Source organism: Marmota flaviventris, chromosome 15, assembly GCF_047511675.1.
Source record: "Marmota flaviventris isolate mMarFla1 chromosome 15, mMarFla1.hap1, whole genome shotgun sequence".
Taxonomy (NCBI): domain Eukaryota; kingdom Metazoa; phylum Chordata; class Mammalia; order Rodentia; family Sciuridae; genus Marmota; species Marmota flaviventris.
The window spans coordinates 14,878,152-14,891,839 of NC_092512.1; the positions used below are offsets into that span (position 1 = coordinate 14,878,152).

At 38.4% G+C, this 13,688-nt stretch overlaps 1 long non-coding RNA gene across 2 annotated transcripts; it reads right to left on the reverse strand.

Annotated features, from left to right (window-relative positions):
- Nucleotides 1-751: 751 nt before the first annotated feature.
- On the reverse strand, nt 752-13,309 carry LOC114104072 (uncharacterized). 2 transcript variants are annotated; one of them, XR_011704657.1, is made up of 5 exons: nt 8,276-13,309; nt 7,692-7,789; nt 6,753-6,911; nt 4,617-4,685; nt 752-1,330 (listed from the first exon to the last, which is right to left on the reverse strand). It is a non-coding gene; the product is annotated as an uncharacterized lncRNA (long non-coding RNA). The 2 variants fall into 2 exon arrangements; XR_011704656.1 differs by lacking the exon at nt 752-1,330 and adding an exon at nt 3,382-3,689.
- Between the last annotated feature and the right edge of the window lie 379 nt (nt 13,310-13,688).

Sequence of the window (13,688 nt, forward strand, 5' to 3'; positions counted from 1 at the left end):
GCTTGTCTCTAGAGGCAAAGGGTATGGCTTTTACATTTTCAGTGGTATTTATGGGACTTTGTAAAGAATCCAGCCCTTATTAACTGTTATTGAATGCTTTTTAGCTAATAAAATTGCTTAAGGCCACTAAAAAAAGAAAAATATAAAGTGTGGAGTAAGAACAAAAAAAAATTGTTTAATATCTCATAGCTCAAAGTCCTCATCTTTGAATGGTCATAACAAGTTCTTAGGCATTTCCCAAAGTAGACAAATGATTCAAAATTAAGCAAACTTGAAAAATGCTGTTTGCAAGCTCATCTCACTGGAGATTCATTAGACAGTTCAGTGTTCTTTTTTTCACACATGAATCAAATGTAGAAAGTAATGCTTGTTTGATACTATGCTCTCATTTTTGGTCTATAACTAATGATCTCTCTCTCTCTCTTTCTCTCTCTCTCTCTCTCTCTCTCTCTCTCTCTCTCTCTCTCTCCCTCTCTCTCTCAGCAATTAAAGTAATTTGCATTACCCAATAGAACAACCAGAGTTTTTATAGTAACTTACACATTTTGCCTAAATTGATCTTCATCTAAATTCCATGCTCATAGGTTTCTTGCTTTCTCTGGATTTTTTTTTTTTTTTTGATTGGTACAATGTAACAGATAATTTATGGTACACACACACATCATGGGGCAGTGAGTTATCATGCTCTATGTAATTTTGAAACATGCTGGATGCTGAGTTAGATTCAAAAATCAATAAGATTTCTCCTCATTCGATCTTTATTCAAACCATTATCACTTATTAATAGATTAGTTTATTATCTTTTGTAAATACATTTTGGCTGACTTCAAATTTTTCTCTTTTTATTTCGACTTCCATAGTCTTCATGTTCATTTTCAAAATTATAAGCTTGATCATGTAATTACCTTGCTTAATACCTCTTAGAGATTCCCTGATGACTAATGGATAAGTCCTTAAATCTTTACAAAGATTATGGTAGATTGTTTTTTTAATGCCTCTAATTTCTTATCCCAGCAAGACAGGGGTATATTGCAAGGTGACTTTGCCATCCCCTTTCTACTTGATGAGTCTCTTTCTCCATCCTCCTGAGTCTGGGCTGGCTTTATAACTTACTTTAATCAATAGAATGTGGCAGAAATAAAAATTCAGTTTCTAAGGTTAGGCTTAAGAGGTTCTTCTGATTTTGTTTTCTTGGAATATTCCTCTAAGACCGTCATAAGAAGCAGCTGATTTCAGGTAGGAGGCCATCAGGAGAAAAACCAAGTTCTTCCAGTCAAAAGGCAGCACCGATGGTTAGGCAGATAGGAAAAGTCATCTCACATCCTCCATCCTGGAAAAATCAGCACAGAATTCTTTCAGATGACCAACAGAACTATCAGAAATAAGTAAAATAAGAACAAAGTTCAAAATGGACACCCAACTGCTATCAGAAGTAAACATTTGCCAACATAGATAATTTGTTTTCTTTTGTTTTTAACACTTTCATTGAAATATAATTTACATGCCTTATAATATGCTCATTTAAGGTACATGCTACAAAGATTTTTATAGACTATTCACATATTATAAAGCTATCATCATAGCTGATTTTAGAAAATCTTCATATCAAAACTAATTGCCCTTTAACTATCATATCACATCCCCCATCCTGGTCTTTGTTCAATGTTAGCCTACTTCTTATCACTACAGGTTTGCTTATTCAGAACATTAAACACAAATGAGTTGTATGTGGTCTTTTGTAAGTGGCATCTGTTTAAGCGAGCTTTGTGTTGCTGTGACCAAAAAACCTGACTTGAACAATTAAAGGAGGAAAAGTTCATCTGGGGCTTCTGGTTTCAGAGGTCTCAGTCCATAGAGAGTCAACTCCATTGCTCTGGGCCTTTGATAAGGCAGCACACCATGGCCGACAGTATAGCAGAGGAGCATGGCTCATCTCAAAGCAGTGGGGAAATAGAGGGAGTGGAGAACAAGTCACAGGGAAAATGAACCTTTCCAAAGCACAAGCCCAGTGACCCTCTACCTTTAGTCACACCCCTCTTGACTATAGTTATCATACAATCCACTCAAATTGGGTTGGCCTGATTTGGTTATAGTTCTCAAGATTCAATCACTTCACCTCTGAACATCCCTGCATTAACACAGGAGCCTTTGGGGACAACTCATATCCAAACCAAAGCAGCATCTTTTATTTAGCACAATGCATTCAAGGTTCATCCATCCGCAACACGCGTCAGTACTTCATTACTTTTTATGGCCAAACAATATTCCATTGCATGGACACGCCACATTTTGCTTATCCATTCAGTTGATAGACACTCGGGTTGATCTCACCTTTTGGTTCTTATAAATATTGCTGCCATCAACATTTGTGTTCAAATTTATATGCAGATAAATGTTTTCATTTCTCCTGACTACATAGCTAGAAGTGGAAGTTAAATAAAAAGATCTAAGCTTAATCATTTCAGGAAACGGGTAGATTGTTGTCTAAACTTCCTGCACCATTTTACATTTCCACCAGATGTCTGTGAAGATTCCAAATTCTCCACATTTTGTCAATATTGTTCTTTTCTGATCTTTTGATTGTAGCCATTCTTGTGGGTATGAAGTAGCATCTGATTGTGGTTCTGATTTGCATTTACTTGATGACGAACCATGCCAAACATCTATTCATATTCTTATTGACCACTTCATCTCCCTTCTACAAATGTCTATTTAGATGATTTGTGATTTTTATTTGGGTTATTTATCTTTTTATTATTGCACTGGAAGATTTTTTAATATATTCTAAATATAAATTATTTACCAGATATATAATTTACAAGCACCCCTCTCATCTATTGATTAGCTTTTCACTTTTCCTTCTTCCTTTTTCTTTGGTTTCTTTCTTTCTCCTTTTTTTTCTGGGGTTCATATCCCCACATGCTAGGCAAGTCCTCTATCACTGGGTTTCAAGAAAGCTCTCATTTTGATAGTATGCTTTGAAGCACAATTTTTTTTTAATCTGATGAAGCTTCAATTCAGCTATTTTTTTTTCCTTTCGCACCTTGCATTTTTGTGTCATCTCTCAAAATAGATCGCAATATCTGAAGTTGTAAAAATTTACAATATTTGTGGTTTTAGCTCTTATACTTAGGTATCTGATTCATTTTGAGTTAATTTTCTGTATATTATGAAGTAAAATTTCAACTTCATATTTTGCCCAGGGCTATGCAGTTGTCCTGAAGCCTTTTAATTGGGAAGATCATTCTTTCCCATTGAGTGATCTTGCCGCCTTTGTCAAATATAAATTGACCACAGACACATATACACATGAGTCTTATTGGGCTTATAAGAAAAAAGTGTACAGGGAGTCATCTCAGTTTTATGGAGAAGGATATTTAATTGAAGTCTTAGAGTACAATGATGGGCATATATTTCTTAAACCTCACTGTTTCCCAGAAACAGATCTCAGGTAAAGTTCAACATTGTCGGTCCTCCTTTTGTTCAAGATGAATGGATATAATAGTTGTTGAACAACTTAGAGACAATCATAAATCTCCTGAGTGAGATGAAGAAGGTTTTAATAACTAGTCATGCTAGGGCTCTTGGTGGTGGTGTTTCTGTAAAATAAATTGAGCCACTTCATGAGAGGTGATAGCAAAGGTCAGTTGTTTTAGAATCCTGGAGTGCAGATGTCTTAAACAAGTATGCTGAAATAAAAAGAGAGAGAGACAGAGAGAGAGAGAGAGAGAGAGAAATATTAAGTTAAAAAGTCAAATTAAAGCAAATACCCCGAAGTCTCATCCTGAGGGTCAGCAATCTAGTGAATTTCAAGAGGTTGGCAAAGAAAAGCTTTTTGTTGTAAGCAGCACTGCTGTAGAATTGTCTGCTAGCCCTCTGGGTTACAGATTTGGATCTCTATTAATCTATTCCAATAGAAAATATTCAGCCTATTTGCCTAAGAAGTTTATTGAATTTGAATTTAGAAGTACATGCTGTCTGGTCAATAGATTTGAATAATTAGTTCTTTTTTCTAGGTGAGATAGATACTGGTAAAGTGATAGGCTGATTTACTTAGGATCAATTTTCAACATAGGTACAGTAGAAACATCACCAGTATCCTTCCTATGGTCTCACTGGAGAGACTGGGATTGCCCAGAGGATTTTAATAAGGGGATCAGGTGATGGGTGGAATGTCCAGCAGACAATAAGATTGGAAACTGTTTGGGATAATCTAAAAATGGCAATGAAATGAGTATGCTCTGACCTAACCGTTATAATAAGGAAGAGAGAAAAGAGAAAAAAAAGGCTATTATGTGTGAATGACAGCCAAGGGTCTGTAGAAAGTGAAAAGAAGAATAATTATGAGCAAGTAGAGAAAATAACAAAGCATGAATTAGATGGGAGTCTTGGTCCAACATCTTCACAGTAGCTGCCTATTGTCTGGAGTCAGCTGTTTGTTACCAAGGTCTTGGGTCAGCATTTCTTTTCAAAGATCAGCTGTGTCACAGCCTCTAAGAATCTTAAGTTTTCCATGCTGTAGCCCTCCGTTGGAGTAGACTTCCAATTGTATGGAACTCTGAATTTCCCCAAGCATTGACTCTGGAATTCTACTACAGTATTTATTGTAAGAGTACCTGATAAGGTGTCTTCCAATGAAACCAAGGGCAGCTTTTCTCTTAAATATCTTCCAATGATGAAATATTCTGGTAGAAAATTATAAAGAAGAGATTTAGGAAAATGTTGTGGGAAAATTTTTAGCTTTAACTCATTGGTGACAGAGCTGGTATTCAGTACATAAAAGTACTGCGTGAAGAAATTTAGCTTATATCCACTGGAGATGATCTCATGTCACAGAAGGCCATTCTGAGGGTGGCAGAGCCTGTCTCTGTGAGGAGTAAAACCAAATGTGTTCCAATCTTCCTTTTCAAAATCCCACCAGGGATTTATGCTCCCAGTGTTTAAACAGGATCATGACCTTGGTCAAGGGAGCTTGTTCAGCACAAATATCTCCTAGAACAATGTGTTTAGGAATCTCTCCTTAGGGGCCTCACTCAGCCTTTTTAACAGCCTTCGCTTTAGGTAGGGGGGAATGCACCTCAAACTTCTGTAGCTTGTTCATTTTTATAAGGGTCCTGGCAGATGAAAGAAATACCCTGCATCCTGAGAGCACACTAAAGTCAAGTACTACTCCCTAAACATGTCTGCTGTCTACATCTGTATTTACTCTTTGGTGTTCAGCTATTTGATAAACTCTAGTATTGGGCTGATTTTACTTTGGGTAGAGGATTATATTCTAAAGATCCATCTTCTTAAACTACTCATTGCAGATCCTGCTTAATAACCTTCAGTGTCACTTTTAAGGTATGGTCCATAACACAGTATCAGGCCAGGTTTCTCAATGAGGTCACTAATACATGAGAGTAAACTTACATAAAGTTCCCTAACTAAACTAAGACAGCTGAATTGTTGCCTTATTTCATTTTAATTTTTAGGAAAGTGTCAGGATTCGGTGTGTAGTAGGGAAATGTAGTGCTGTGAGAGGGAGAGGTGTGAGGAGCTCATTGGCTGGCTGAGTACCCAGGCAATAGTAGTGTCCAAGTGGCTTGAGGAACCCTGAGGAAAGGCACAGAGCTCAGAACCAGATCAGCAGCAGCATCACCAGGTGTTGCAGCCCCACCTACTGCCCTAAGTCGAGGAGAGTGACCTGAACAACCTGGTCAAGGTGGAGGGTCTAGTAAGCAAGAGGATTTTATTTTATTTTATTTTTTATGGTTCCCACGAAAGCACAAGGTTTTAGATAGTTCTCAAGAAACTGAGTTAAAACCCTAAGACTATGTCCAGATCACTCATAAAATCCAGGAAACACCATTTAGGGATTCCTAAGGAAGGAACATAACAGAGAACTTTCTTTGGGTTAAGGAAGACCTATTTCTGTTTGTGCTCCCAGATCAGAGGATCTTGCAGAGGACTTAAGTCCATACATAAAGAGACACTGCAATCACAGAAATCTGGGCACTGTTATCTGAAACACCTAGTTAAACCCGGAAGACCTCTCAGTTGCCATCTTGAAAGGAGTCTAGGATAAGTTTTGCAGCCTTTGACTTATCAGAAGAGAACATTTTCCCTCCTCAAGTAAGTTATGCCTCAAGTAATGGACACTGTTCGGGAAATTTTATAATTTGCCTTTTGAAGCACATCTTTTTGCAACAGGACTGAAAGCAAATAAATGGAATTTTTACAGGCTTTTTCTTCTTTCAATGAACAAAAAATAGGAGGCTACCTACATATGGTATCAAAACTGAATCACAAGAGGCATTTATAAATCTTGATAGAGGGCTTGGGAAAAAAATAGAAGGGGCTTCTGTGAACCCCTGAGACATGACTGCACAAATATATTGTTGTTCTCCCCAGGCAAAGGCAAAACGTTACTCCTGGTCCAGAGGCACACTCAGAAAAGGCAAGGCAGAGATCACTTGTTCACAGTGAAGCAAGTGGCTTTAGGCAGAATTGATGACAGGGTGACATGTGAGTTGGGAAATAAAATCCCCCTGTCTGCGAGGCTGGCACTAACGATAGGTTTGCAGGGCCTGTGCCTGTGTCCTACTTGTGATTCTTCTCATGACAAATCACACTTTCAGACAGCACAACTCTAGTTAGTAACACAAATGACAGCAAGAGGGAAGAAAAGAGTGGCTTGGTTCTATCAAGGATGTCACTCATCTAGGAACTGATAACGAAACCAGAGGACAAAAATCAAAATAAACACCCACGATGCTTAACAAGAAGAGAGCAGAGTTCAGAACTGGCACTGCTTGATCACATCACGGTGCAGGAAGCAGCAAAGCATGAGGCATCCCACAGTTGATTGATGGCTGGGCTCTGAGATGATGGGCAGTGCCAACCATATCTTGATGGAACCTCCAAGAAAACTGGAAATAAATGAAGGTCACTCAAATGAGCACAAACAAATGCTACTTATTCAGAGCTTCCTAAACAAATGAACCACCCACAATTTCTTATATTTGTCAGGGGCTTGAACACAGAGTGGTGGCAAAGCTCAATAGTGGAAACTAGGAAGGCTGTGGTATGTCTACTTGAAGGCTCTTGGTATAGAGAAGTTAGAGGGAGGCTAACTAGAGGCAGAACATACAACTGGATTGGTGAGTATGTATTTGTCCTCTATGGTCAGTCCAAAGTTAGAAGTGGGAATGAAAAATGTAGAACCTGACAATTATTGATCACGTCCTGAGTGATTCTAGACTCAGTGCTAAAGAGGCTGAGGTTAGGCTTCTCAGAGTGTTGTTGTAGAGGTTTTAGTCAGAGTTGCATTTTTATATATGAACTGGCCTTTATCTATTTGTGTCTAAGCCTATTTTCTGTTGTTATAACAAAATATCTGATGCTAGGTAATATATAAAGAAAAGAGGTTTATTTAGCACACAGTTTTAGAGGTCCAAGATCATGGTGCTAGCATCTACTCAGTGCTGGTGAGAGATTCCACATATGTCATAACATGGTTGATAGCATCAAGGTAGGGGAACATGTGTGAGAAGGAGAGATCACGTGGTAATAAAGGAAGCAAGAGAGGGACCCAGGACAGCTGAACTTGCTTTATAACAACCCATTTGTTTAGTAAGCTTTTTTGTTGCTATGACCAAAAGAACTGACAAGAATAATTCCAGAGGGGGGAAAGTTTATTTGTTACTCACAGTTTCAGAGGTCTTAATCCTTAGATGGCAGACTCCATTCCTCTAGGCCCAAGGTGTGGCAGAACATCATGGAAGAAGTGTGTGGCAGAAGAAAGCAGCTGGGGACATGGCACCAGGGAGCAAAGAGAGAGTGAGTTTCCACTCACCACATACAAAATGTATACCTCCAAATGTATATCCTCATGACTCATCTCTTCAGCCACACCCTAACAGCCTCCAGTTACCAGGTTAATCCCTATTAGGAAACTAATGCATGGATTCTGTTAAGGCTCTCATAATCCAATCATTTCACTCTGAACTTTCTTGCATTGTCTCACACATAAGCTTCTAAAGGACACTTCACATCTAAACCATAACACCATTCTTTCAAGATCCAATCCACTCCTAGAGACCTGCATTAATCCCTTCTTAGGTTCGTGCCCCCATGGCCTGCCCACCTTCCACTAGGCCCCACTTATTAAAGGTTCTACCACCTCAACATTGTCCTACTGGGAAATAAAACTCTAGCACAAGAAACTCTGGGAGACAAACTGGAACTAGACCCAAACCATAGAAGATTGTATGTTTGGTCCCTCACCACTCACCCAGTTTTTTGAAGCAAAGACGTTGATACATTGGTAATGCCATCCACCATGTTGGTTACTTCTCCAGTAAAGTAATGCATGACCTGATAAATTCACTGGACTTTATTAGTAGTCCAGACAGTAGCTTTTCCAAGGTGAGAGAGAACCATCATTAGGATGATAAATCTTTTAGACTCAGAAGTAGACTGTGGCTTGAAGCTACGGGTGATTCTTCAAATTCTAGGAAAAAAAAGAACAGCTACAAGACAACCTATAGTTCTAGAAAGGACCCAGGCTTAGGGTTAGGAATCAATGACTGCAAGAATGAGAAAGGAAAAAAATGAAAGGTAGTATATTAGTTTATAGGCAGACCTGGAATAATAGAAATTCTGGTAACAGATTCAACAGGAGAAGATCCTGTCAAATTTGGAGAGAAGTACCAAACTTCATTTTTCATAATGAAATATAAAGTTTGGCAACCAGACAAGACAGAGTTTGCATATCCACCAGTTGCATGCAGTTTACAAAGATGTTCAAAATAGCTCCAACACAAATGAACGCAACCAGAATCCAATAATGAAAAATGAACATTTCATACTTATAATGAAAAATGAAACATTTATCTTTTGCTTTCTGACTTGCCTTTCCAAAATTCTTACTGAATTTTCTTTTTTTCTGGCAATACATTGATTTGCATAGATTTGCATAGACAGTCTGTCCTCCTTGTTAACAGGACAGCATTAGAAACAATGGTAAGACAATCAAAGTCTTGCCTGGGATATCTGTAGAAGGAGGATGCTTATTTAGTCAGATATGACCAGACACTTTCCAAAATAAGGCTGATTTATGGAGCCAGTGCTAGAGTTCCCCACTGAAAGACAAAATTTCCTTCTACAGTCTCTCCCCACTTCTGATCAAAGACAATCTTAAGGAAAGATTATTCTTGATCACCCAAGAGAGCTGGTCTCATGACATCTGCCCTGGCTCTTCACAGAGATGCAGCAAGAATGGCGATTTACATGTAGATCTTCTTCCATTTGCTCTGCTGGAAGTTTTCAGGAAGAATCTCAAATGCACTTTGCAAAGCCTCTTGAGGGTGAGAAGCCAAACCCAGAGCTCACCATCACATTCACCTGCAGAACCTATTGACTGGCAGGACCTTCCTTCTTCTTGAGGTCCCCCAGGTAGCCTAAGATTCCTGGAAGTCACCTCCTGACTCCCCTGTGAGTCTGGGCACCCTGTGCAGCCAGGTGTCAGGACAGTTTTTCCAAGAGGAGCTTGTAAGCACTGGCTCCATAAAACAGCCTTATTTTGGAAAGTGTCTGGTCATATCTGACTAAATAAGCATCCTCCTCCTACAGATATCCCAGGCAAGACTTTGATTGTCTTACCATTGTTTCTAATGCTGTCCTGTTAACAAGGAGGACAGACTGTCTATGCAAATCTATGCAAATCAATGTATTGCCAGAAAAAAAGAAAAATCAGTAAGAATTTTGGAAAGGCAAGTCAGAAAGAAAAATATAAATGTTTCATTTTTCATTATAAGAAATGAGCACAGTCTATGGAATTGTTGCTAGTGGACTACCTGCCCCATGACAGGCCAGTTGATTTGAGAGACAAGGTGTTGAGGAACAAGTCTGTTCCAAAAGCCAGCTCGGAGAAAAGTTAGAGGGGCTCTTGTCACAAGGCCTTTCTTTTCTAGAAGATGATTTAAGAGTAGCTTATAGAGGTAGCTGATGGGTACCTTCTCACAGAAGCTGATCCTAATCACCTAGTCATGAGAGATTTTTCAATTCTATAAATCTCAAAAATAAAGATTATAATTTTCCTGAGCTATCTTGTCACTGACTAGTTACATATTACAAAATAAGCAGGCTACAGGGTAGATGTGGCCGCAGTCTTAACTATTGCCAAATTCTCTGTAATGAGCAATTATGAACTCCCAGTAATGAAAAAAACTATCCTTAGTTCTGGGTTTAAATTCCTAGTGTCAGATGTCCATTCCATAGTCTTAGGGGATTGGGGTCGACGTCTCATATCTGACTACTTCCTGCTGAGAAGGGGCGTTGCAGGGGGAAATGGAATGGAACCACCTGACCTGATAGGACTTGAATTCCAGTAACTGTTTAAGGTATATTTGTGTTTTAAAAAAATGGAGGGCTGGGATGAGGATAGACCAAATAAGTACTCTTCAAACAAATTTTCCCTAAAGGACAGGCTTGTAATTTTAGCCAGATAGCTAATCTGACATCAGCTGATACTATAAATATTTCTACTTCCTTTTGTCTTTTTACTCAAAGTCCCTAGCTTAGTGTACAGGTTAAATACTTGCAAGTGGAGACACCACAGTTATTAAACATAGTATAAAATGTTGATTTCTTACCAATTTTTCCTTCCTCGAATTTGTTTCCCATGTTAGCAGAGGCTCCTGTTAAACCTTCAATGCTCTCTGCTAGTCATGTGGTACTAACTAGCAGACCCCTTCATCCAATTTCCAAATTCAGCCAAATTGTAAGAAACAAAATTTAAATTGAAATATCATAGCCTATAAGCACTGCAAAAACAGTTCTTTGGATTTTTATCAAAGATACCAAATAACCTTTGTTGTTATTTTTTTTCCTGTCTGGCATAAATAATAGAGAGCCCCATTTTAACAATGCTATTTAGTATGGAGGAGATGCATGAGAGTAGGAAGCAAAAGCTCAAAGTTACTCATCCTTTTTATGGAGAAGAAGTTCTCTGTTGTGGTGGTGGAGCTCCCATGCATAAGGACCAGTCCACCTCTCACTCATGGGTGGCCAGATTCTTGTTCTTTCCAGGTTTTGAGTAGCACTCTATCCCAGAAGTAAATACATACAGAGCTTTGTCTGATGGAAATCTGGACCTAGAAAAAGGAAATTTCTACACACTATTTATTAATTATTTGAACATTTTTTCAAGATTTAAAGTAAGGAGACAAAGTAGATAATACAGATGGCTGAAAAGGTCTCCCGAACAGAATTTTTAATGGGCTGAATTTTAGCCCATTTCAGAGTCATTTGCAGTTGAGACTTGTTCTTCCCATGTCTTATGCACCCATACAGCAGGCCCTTTAGAGTCCAGCTCTATATTTGACAGACCTTCTTCAGGGGACTGGTTGTGTCTCCAGCATTCCTGGAAGAGCCATGTGTAGCTAATTAGTCAGTTGCCTACTGTCAGTTGCATCCAGGGCTCCTGCAGGGAAATGTGACTTCAAGTCCAACGGAGCCCCTTCAGTAGTACCTGCTCCAGTATTGACTGCTGATTCCTTACAGAATTTTAAACCAAAATGTTCTGTTCAAAGCATCTTTTTAAAACACTTCTTTCTTTACTCAGAAATGATAGTCATGCAGCGGTGTAATGACAGAATTAAAAACACACAATCATAAACTTGTCCTAAATACAGGGTATCAAGTGTCAGGCAATCATGCATAAGAACGCTTCCTTGAAAACCTCCCAGTTTTATTGTCTTTTTGGTAAGATGGACACAAGTGACTCCATTTTGATTTTAACAACTTCTCCCCCTGTTTCTCTAAAAACATTGCCAGGATGGACCTGTTCCAGTTGTTGACCTCATTTGGTCCCAAGTTGTAAGGGAAATGATAGACTGCTAGCAGTCAGTGGACAAACCTTTTTCATCACATCTCAGCAACAAAGAGGTTTAAAAAGGAAAGGTTCTTAAGCAAAGCATACCTGGAATACAAATGCACTTAAAATCTGAAATAGCCAGTGCCCACTCCGTGAAAACAAACAGATGGAAAGCAAATTGCAAATAGCAGGGTTTTTACCCCCTCCAAATGGCATCCAATGTAAGCAGCAGAAGTGCCAGATTTTCCTGACCATTTTGTGTGTTTAAGGTCCAGATGCAATGCACCAACTTGTGTAAAAGGCAGCAATTACTGGTCACTTCACATGAATTAAACATTCACATCTTTAACTTTAACAAACTTCAGCAAAATATTTAGGCGAAGCTCCGACACACAGCATATCAAGCCCTCAGATACAAACACATCTCAAATCACAGGTATGTAAGATGCCCAATCTATGATAATAGCCTCCTTGTAAGGTATGAGATTTGATTTAAAGTCAAATGTTATAGCTCAACATGGAAAGGACTTCCATATAACACAGAAATATTATAATATTGACCATTTTTTTTCAAAAAGTTTTGATAATAATATACTCGGATGCTTTAATCTCTAGAAATGTTGAACACATCACGTTCCCATTAGTCACTTAGTAGGCATCATGGTTATCAGATCAACGGTCACATGGTGCTTGTGTTCAAGTGACCCTTACTTTGCTTATTAAAGTCCCCAAAGCTCAAGAGTATCGATGCTAGAAATTGTAGGTCCAGGATGTATGATTAGAAAAAAAAAAAAAAAAGCTGTAAAGTGTTTCCTTAAACTTAAAGGTCAAAGTTCTCCACTTGAAAGGAAAGAAAATAAAGTATATTCCAAGGTTGCCAAGATATACCTAAAACAAACCCAGATGCAGAAGAATCTGGAAATGAAGAAACTCGTAATGGTTTTGCTGTCACACCTCAAACTGCCAAAGTTAGGCCACAGCACACATGAAAAGGTGTTAAATGATAGGGTTCAGTATTGTATGCATTTTCAGGTGTCCACTGTGGTTCTGGAAACATATCTCCCAAGGACGAGGTGGGGGAACTGCTGGATTTAATTCTTCTTCCATTTGATCTTGAAATAGTTGTCTCATGAGTACATTTGCTTCTCAGCTAGATGTCTGGAACTTCTTGCTCATTGCAGTGATCAGTCTGAGTCTCATCAAGTTTAAGCAATGCCATCAGGGCTCTGAACCCAGAGAGTCTGCTTAGTTCTTTCTACCAGGCTCTAAGACATCCTCTTTGTTGAAGGTGGAACACTCTGACCAGCAGCTGACTTCCAGGATTTCATAAAACAAACAAACAAAAACCAACTCCAAAAAAATCTGTCTGTAGATGACAACTCTAAAAATGCCTTTTCAAAAGTGAATGATCTGAGTAGTTCATTTCAAGATTAATGCAGTTGACAAGCACATCTGATTGTTTCTGTGACATAGAAAACAAAATAAAATGAATCCAAAATTTTTACACAAATTGTCTATAATCACAATGTTTCACAATATTTTCAAAGAGTGAATGGCATATCTAATTTATGAACATGGGTGTGTTTCATCATCATAATGCAAACATTTCCATATATAACCCATTTTAAAAATCATGAGACATTAGATGCCATCTGTGGCTAGCCCATCATTAGAATTCACCAAAAGCATGTCAAAATCATCAAGTAAAGAGATCCCATAAATCTGGTGTAACTTCTAATCATCAGTAGATCTACAAAACTTCATAAGTCATGTGATTCCCCAAGAGTAAACCACCAGCCTAAAATACACTGGTTTAAATTAAAGAAGT